Here is a 6,865-nt window from a genome sequence, read left to right as displayed (position 1 = left end):
AGATGGACTGCCCAGCGGAGGACAACAGGGTCTCAGGATGTGGCAGTAACCCTGATGCCAGAGGACACAGTGGGAATTATCTGACTACAGGGCAGGGCGTGTCGCAGGAACGGGGGAGGTTACAGGAGAAGGTCTCTGCCCTGAAGGCTTCAACACCATTATTCTACACAAGCTTTCAGGACCAGACTGGATTACACAGAACTGAGACAGAACACAGACAGAGAAAGCTAATACAAATCTTACCTAGGTGTTCTACCTGCGTTAAATTAAAAAAAAAAAAAAGTGGCGGTGGGCAGTGGCTTCCAGCAAGCATCCACTGCAGCTGGGGTGGCAACCTAGGGGTGGAGGTGTGTCCAGGCAGGGTCCCTGTCTCCAAGCTGGACACGTACCAGCTGCAGAGGGCTGCCACACACCCCATCTTCTGAGGACCCGGAGCCTTTGCATAGTTTCCAAGCCACAGCTCCAGGACACATGTGTTTCAGGGACAAGACTCACCCAAGTGCCCTACTTCTAATTTTTCTGCACCATGACAATGAATTCCCTCCTTGATTTGTTTGCCTAGCAGGAGCCTGCCAATTATCTAGTGTTACTTGTAAATCACAAACTATCATCTCCAGTTTTGCTAGGTCTGGTGTAGAAAAAAACTTGAAATTTAAAAGAAAAAATTCCAATAAAACCCGGAAATTCTTTTTAAAAGGATTTTCCTCTTCAGGAAAACAAGTAAAAACTGGCCTGTATCTTTATTCCTTACTTAATAGACATTCTTTTTTAGGAGTTTTTTTTTTTTTTTTTATGATCACCAGCTTATAGGCACACATCTGTGGACATTCAGGCTTGTTGGCGAGCTCCTTCTTCCAGTTTGGTCCCAAAGGGCCTCTCTTAGTCTTGACTGACTGGAATAAAGCCAATCTTCATCAGCTTTGTATTCTGCTGGTTCAACTTGACTTCGATTTGCAATATCTGTGTGGACAGTTTCAGCCATTTTCCATGTGTTTGGTTCTAAACCATGTACATTTTCTAATGTTCCCAAGTCTGGGTTGTGCCATGTTTCAATTTTAATGAAGAAATCATCTTCCATAAATTCATTCGTTACAATATTTCTGCAGTAGGGGTAGGCGTTCCAGGCTTTTTTTGCAAAACACCAAGGAACCTTCAGGAGCAATCATCTTCATGAAGGCAGGAACTTTGCTCTTCAGGTGGCAAATTTTGTGGGTGTTCTGCCCCGTTTCATCATGTTTCTTGTACTGCTCATTTTTTAGCACTTCAATTCCTTCTCCATCTCCAGTCTCATTCTCGCTAGCTTCTGCCACAGAGTAAAGCTGTCAAACCCGATAGGCTCCAGTTCGCCTGTTGCTCAGTACTGGAAAGGGACTCCAACATCACATCAGAGTGTTTTTTCATATCAGGACTTCACCTCTAGATTTTAAACTAATTCCTTATGAGCACCATCTTCCTGGAAACCCCACCCCCAACAGCTGCTGCTGCCACTGCTGCTGCTACAGCACAGCAGTATTTATGATATCAGAGTGGTTGTTGATCACATGCTGATTGCTGATTACATCAAAATGTTTTGTGACAAAAAACTGGTAGCCTATTACATAAAAATTTGATTATACCAATCAATGGTTTGTTGGTAATATCACAATTGATTACTACCTCTTTTAAAAAATATTTATTTATTCTTCTACAGGCCACAGTTAGACTGAGATGGGTAAGCAGAGATCTTCCATGTGTTGATTCACTTCTCAAATGGTGATATTGGCCAGAACTGGACCAGACCAATGCCAGGAGCCAGGAGTTTCATCAGGTAATTGCTTTATCTGATACACCACAATACTAGCCCTGAGAATTTGCTCTTAAAGGTAGGTTCATGGCATCACAGTTGTTGGTTATAACATTAAAATGGACTATGTCAGATAATTCTCAGATTTATGACATCACAATATATTTTGATTGCTCAATGTGGCATCATGATATTTGTATAATTTTGTGACTGAGTCATCAGAATTTTGAGATTATAATGCCAGTATGCTGGTTTATTACTAATCAGTTGAGTGTATAACCATATTTTCTTTTTTATTTTTAATTTCCTTTTATGACATGGTTTCATAGGCTCTGGGATTCCCTCAACCACTCCAAAATCCCTCCCCCATATTGAATTATTTTTATATTGTTGCAGTAGTTCAGCTCATATGCAGTCATGATTCTCTTATTGTCCACACAAATTCAGCAGTTTCATTGGGAGACCATCCCTGGTCTGAAAGCAGAGATGGCAGAATATCATCCCCCCCAAAAGTCACTATACAACTTCAACAACAATTTACAACATCATGAAGTTAATTGACATGAAGTTAAGTGACCAATACGTTAGAAAATACAAGTTCTTCACCACATCCTGTGTCTACTTCATTGACTTTCCAATTTTAGTTTATATACATCTGTCTGTAATACACCTTAAAATGATTATAGGATACTATTCAGCTGTCTTGTGTCCATTTTCATTTTTATATTTAGCTGCTTATAGTAATCAAGCATGATTTTACTGAAATATTCAAGCATGATTTCGCCTGTATGTCTATAGTTTTTGCTAGTATCTAATACAGATTCGAGTCTGTTGCCTTTTAGTTACCAGTTACAATCTTGATAGGTTATACTTAACATCTTCCTCACACACTCTGACAAGGTGGAAGATTTCTCTGCTCTCCTGACCCATTATGGAATAACAGGATATTAAAAGCATATCATGCTTTTCAGTTCCTTGATGTAGATCATAAGCAGTCTGTCTCTCACTGATTGTTGGTTCATATGTATTATTCCATGTGACACAGACTGAGGTTGCAATATTACAATTCACAGGTACTGTTTTTTAGATTGACATCATTTCATCTTAAATTAAGGCAAACATATGGTATCTAACTTTTGGAATTGGCACATTTCCCTTAGCATAATGGCTTAAAATTGGGCCTATTTGACCACAAATAAATGCAGTTTTGTTTAATTATTTTTTTATTGGAAAGGTGGATATACAGATAGGAGAGACAGAGAGGAAGATCTTCCGTCCAATGATTCACTCCCCAAGTGAGCGCAACGGCCGATACTATGCCAATCTGAAGCCAGGAGCCTTTTCCGGGTCTCCCACGCGGGTGCAGGGTCCCAAAGCTTTGGGCTGTCCTCGACTGCTTTCCCGGGCCACAGGCAGGAAGCTTGATTGGAAGCAGGGCTGCCGGGATAGAACTGGCGCCCATGTGGGATCCCGGGGCGTGCAAGGCGAGGACCTTAACTACTGCGCCACCGTGCTGGGCCCTAAATGCAGTTTTTAAGATAGCTGAGTATTATTCCATGAAGTAGATGAACCATAGCTTTTTTTATCCAATCTTCTCTTGCTGGGCATTTTGGTTGCTTCCATGTTTTTGCAATTATTGATTGTGCTGTTATGGACATAGGGGTGCAGCGTGTTTCAAACATTTTCTTCCAATAAGTTTGAAGGTTTCTGGATGTAGGTTTAGGTCTTTTATCCATTTAGATTTGATCTTAGTGTATGGTGAAATATGTGGGTCTAACTTCTTGTTTCTGCAGGCTATCAACCAGTTGTCCCAACAGCATTTATTGAAGAGACCTTCCCATTTCCCTGGACTGTCATTTTTTTTTTCCCAATGATTATTTGTGTGTATCTATGTGGGTTCCCTTCAGTTGCTTCTATTCTACTCCACTGAATATACTTTCTGTCTTTGTGCCCGTTAACTTCCTGTTTTTAGGATGGTTCTAGCTATTCATGGCTTTTCTGTGCTTCCAGATGAATCTTTGTATCATTTTTTTTTCCAGTTTTATGAAGACTGTTTTGAATAATTTGATTGAGATTGTGTTAAATGTATATATTGCTTTTGGTAGCATGGACATTTTGATGATACTGATATTATATATCCAGGAACATGGTATGCTTCTCCATCTTTTGAAGTCTTCTTCAATTTGTTTTTATGGTTTTTTGTAGTTTTCTTCAAAGAGGTCTTATACACTTTTAGTTAAATTTATTCCTAGACATTTCATTTTCTCTGTTATGTTGAACGGTACCTTGCTGGTTAGATCTTTTTCCATCTTGGGGCTGTTTGCCTACACTATGGCTGTTGGTTTTTGTGCATTTATTTTGTATCCTGCCATTCTACCAAATTCTCGTATGAATTCTAGCAGCCTCTTGATTCTTCTATGTATAGAATCAAGTCATCTGTGAATAGTCAAAGTCTGACTTCTTTGTTTCCCATTAGGATTCCTTTGATTTCTTTTTCTTGTCTTATGGCCTCTGTGAGCACATCTAGTACTATGTTGAGTAGCAGTGGAGATAGCAGACACCCATGTCTTGTTCCAGATCTCAGTGGAAAGGGTTCCAGTTTTTCTCCATTCAGTATGATGCTGGTGTTGGGATTTCATATGTTGCTTTGATCATGTTACGGATTGTTCCTTCTATGCCTACCTTGGTTTGAGTTTTTAGAATGAGATGGGTTTGAATTCTGTTGAAATCTTTTTCTGCATCTATTGACACTTTTAAAAGATTTTTGTTCTTCAATTTTGGGATGTGGTGTATTAGATTTAAGGATTTATTAATGTTGAACCATCCCTGCATTCCCGGGATGAATCCTACTTCATCCAGATGAATGATCTGTTTGATGTTTTTTTTGGATTCTATTGGCTAAGATTTTGTTCAGAATCTTTGCATCAATGTTCATCAGGGAAATCGATCTGTAGGTTTCCTTCTCTGTTAGTTCTCTATCCGGTTTTCAAATTAAGGTGATGTTGGCTTCATAGAATGAGTTTGGAAGGGTTGCTTGCTTTTCTATTGCCTCAAAGAGTTTGTAGAGGATTGGGGTTAATTCTGCTAGGAGTGTTTTGTAGAATTCTACAGTGAAACCATCTGGGGCTGGGCTTTTCTTTGTTGGAAGGTCTTTAATCATCGAATCAATCTGTCACCCCGGTATAGGCTTGTTCAGGTCTCCTGTTGCCTCTGGGCTAAGTTTTGGTACGTGGAGGGAGTCCAAAACCTTTCCATTTTCTGGTGGTCTTCTGATTTGTTGGAGTACCATTTTTTGTAGTAATTTCTAATTATTTCCTTAAAGCTTACAGTATCTGTTGTTAGGCTGCCTTTTGTATCTTTGATGCTGTTAATTTTCATTTTCTCTTTTTTTTTTGGCATTTGGTGCCATTTTGCTGCTGTTTTTCCAATTTCTGTAAGTGTGTGTTTTCAATTCCTGTATTTTGTATCTTTCTTGGGACTTGACATAAAACTAATTGTTTGATTTTTAGGCCATATGTGTTTAGAGTTAATTTTGAGAGGTTGCGATTTTGACTTGCTGTGTGTGTGTGTGTGTGTGTGTGTGTGTGTGTGTGTGTGAGTGTTGGTATCTCTGTTTGTCTTTTCTTGTGTGGCATTTAGTGTGGATGTCTTCCAGTTTGCCATCTTCGATTATGGATTGTACCTCCTCTCTCTTTCTTTTTCTCTTTGTTTCTTTCTTTGTTTCTTTCTTTCTTTCTTTCTTCCTTTATTTCCTTCCTTCCTACCTTCCTTCCTTCCTTCCTTCCTTTTTTCCCTTTTTTCCCTTTTTTTTCTTTCTGGGTTTATCACATTTCTAAAGAGATTTTTGTTGTAGAACTGGTTTCATGCTGGCATATTCTTTTAGTTTCTCTCTGCTCTGGGAGTATTTAATTTCATTCTCAAATACAAACAAGTTCTTTGCTGGGTACATCATTCTTGCTTGGCAGGTCTTTTCAGGATTTGAAAGATTTTACTCCATTCTCTCCTTGCTTGGAGGGTTTCTTCTGAGAAGTCAGCATTGATTGTGACTGGTTTTCCTCTAAATGTAATCTTGTCTTTTCTTTGTACTTCTTTAATAATTTTTTTCTTGTATTCGTTGGAGGTGAACTTCAGCACAGCATGTCTGAGTGAGATCTTTTTTTGTCAAATTTGTTGGTGGTTCTCTGTCCTTCCTGAATTCAGGCTGGATTCATGTTCCCAGTATTTTGGAAGTTCTCCTCTATAATTTTATTGAGCACCTATTCCACACCTGTCTCTCCACTCCTTCAAGAAGGCTTATAATTCTGACATTTGACGTTTTCATGTTGTCTTCCATTTCCTTTATGGTCTTGTTGGGTTTGTTCAAGTTTTCCTCCAGTTGCTTGATGTTCTGTGTGTTTTCATTCTGGCTGTCTTGCATTTCAGAGATTCTGTCTTCTGCTGTATTCATTCTGTTAGATAAGGTTTCAACTATGTGCTGCAAGTTAAGGATATCATTTTGGAATAGTTTTGTTTTTGTGATGATGTGATTTTCAGATTCCTTGAGCTCCTCCCATCGTTCTTCATTGTCTCTGAAGAGTTTTATTATTATTTTTCTGACTTGCTTATCTGATTGTTCATCAGTTTCTTCATCTGTCATCTCTGCAATGGACCAGACCATTTCGTGACTTTTCAGGGTGGCACTGGCTTCTTGCTCTTAATCATTTGTTTTCCTGTGACTTTGCCCCATGCCTTTGTGTGGTGTTGTTGCCTTGTGGTATTTGTCTTTGCTGTGTTGCTGGGGTACTTGAGAAAGGAAAAAAAAAAAAAAATCAATTTCAGCAATAACTCTGTGTAGCCACAAGGTGGCAGCAGAGGACTGGGAGTAGAAGTAAGCTCTTCCAGAGTGCCACCTTGTGGGTGATTCGAGTTACTGTCGTTCTTGAATCTTTTTTTTTTTTTTTTTTTTTCCTGGTGCCTGCTCTTTTGCTGGCAGAGCTTGGTTCCCATTGTCCTTCACTCCTGCAACTCTGTGACCCTGTGGGCATCTCAGTCGTGGGTGATATTAGAAGTAGGTGTTAGGTCTCCCTTTTGTGAAGTTCTCAT

General features: G+C 39.3%; 1 pseudogene; it reads right to left on the bottom strand.

The window, feature by feature from the left end:
• Window positions 1-740: 740 nt before the first annotated feature.
• On the bottom strand, window positions 741-6,440 carry LOC121161765 (annotated as a pseudogene).
• Window positions 6,441-6,865: the final 425 nt, after the last annotated feature.

This window comes from Ochotona curzoniae, unplaced genomic scaffold, assembly GCF_017591425.1.
Source record: "Ochotona curzoniae isolate NIBS_2020 unplaced genomic scaffold, NIBS_Ocur_1.0 contig_485, whole genome shotgun sequence".
NCBI classification, from domain to species: domain Eukaryota; kingdom Metazoa; phylum Chordata; class Mammalia; order Lagomorpha; family Ochotonidae; genus Ochotona; species Ochotona curzoniae.
The sequence above is the reverse complement of the archived record's forward strand: the minus strand, read 5'-3'. Positions and strand labels throughout refer to the sequence as shown.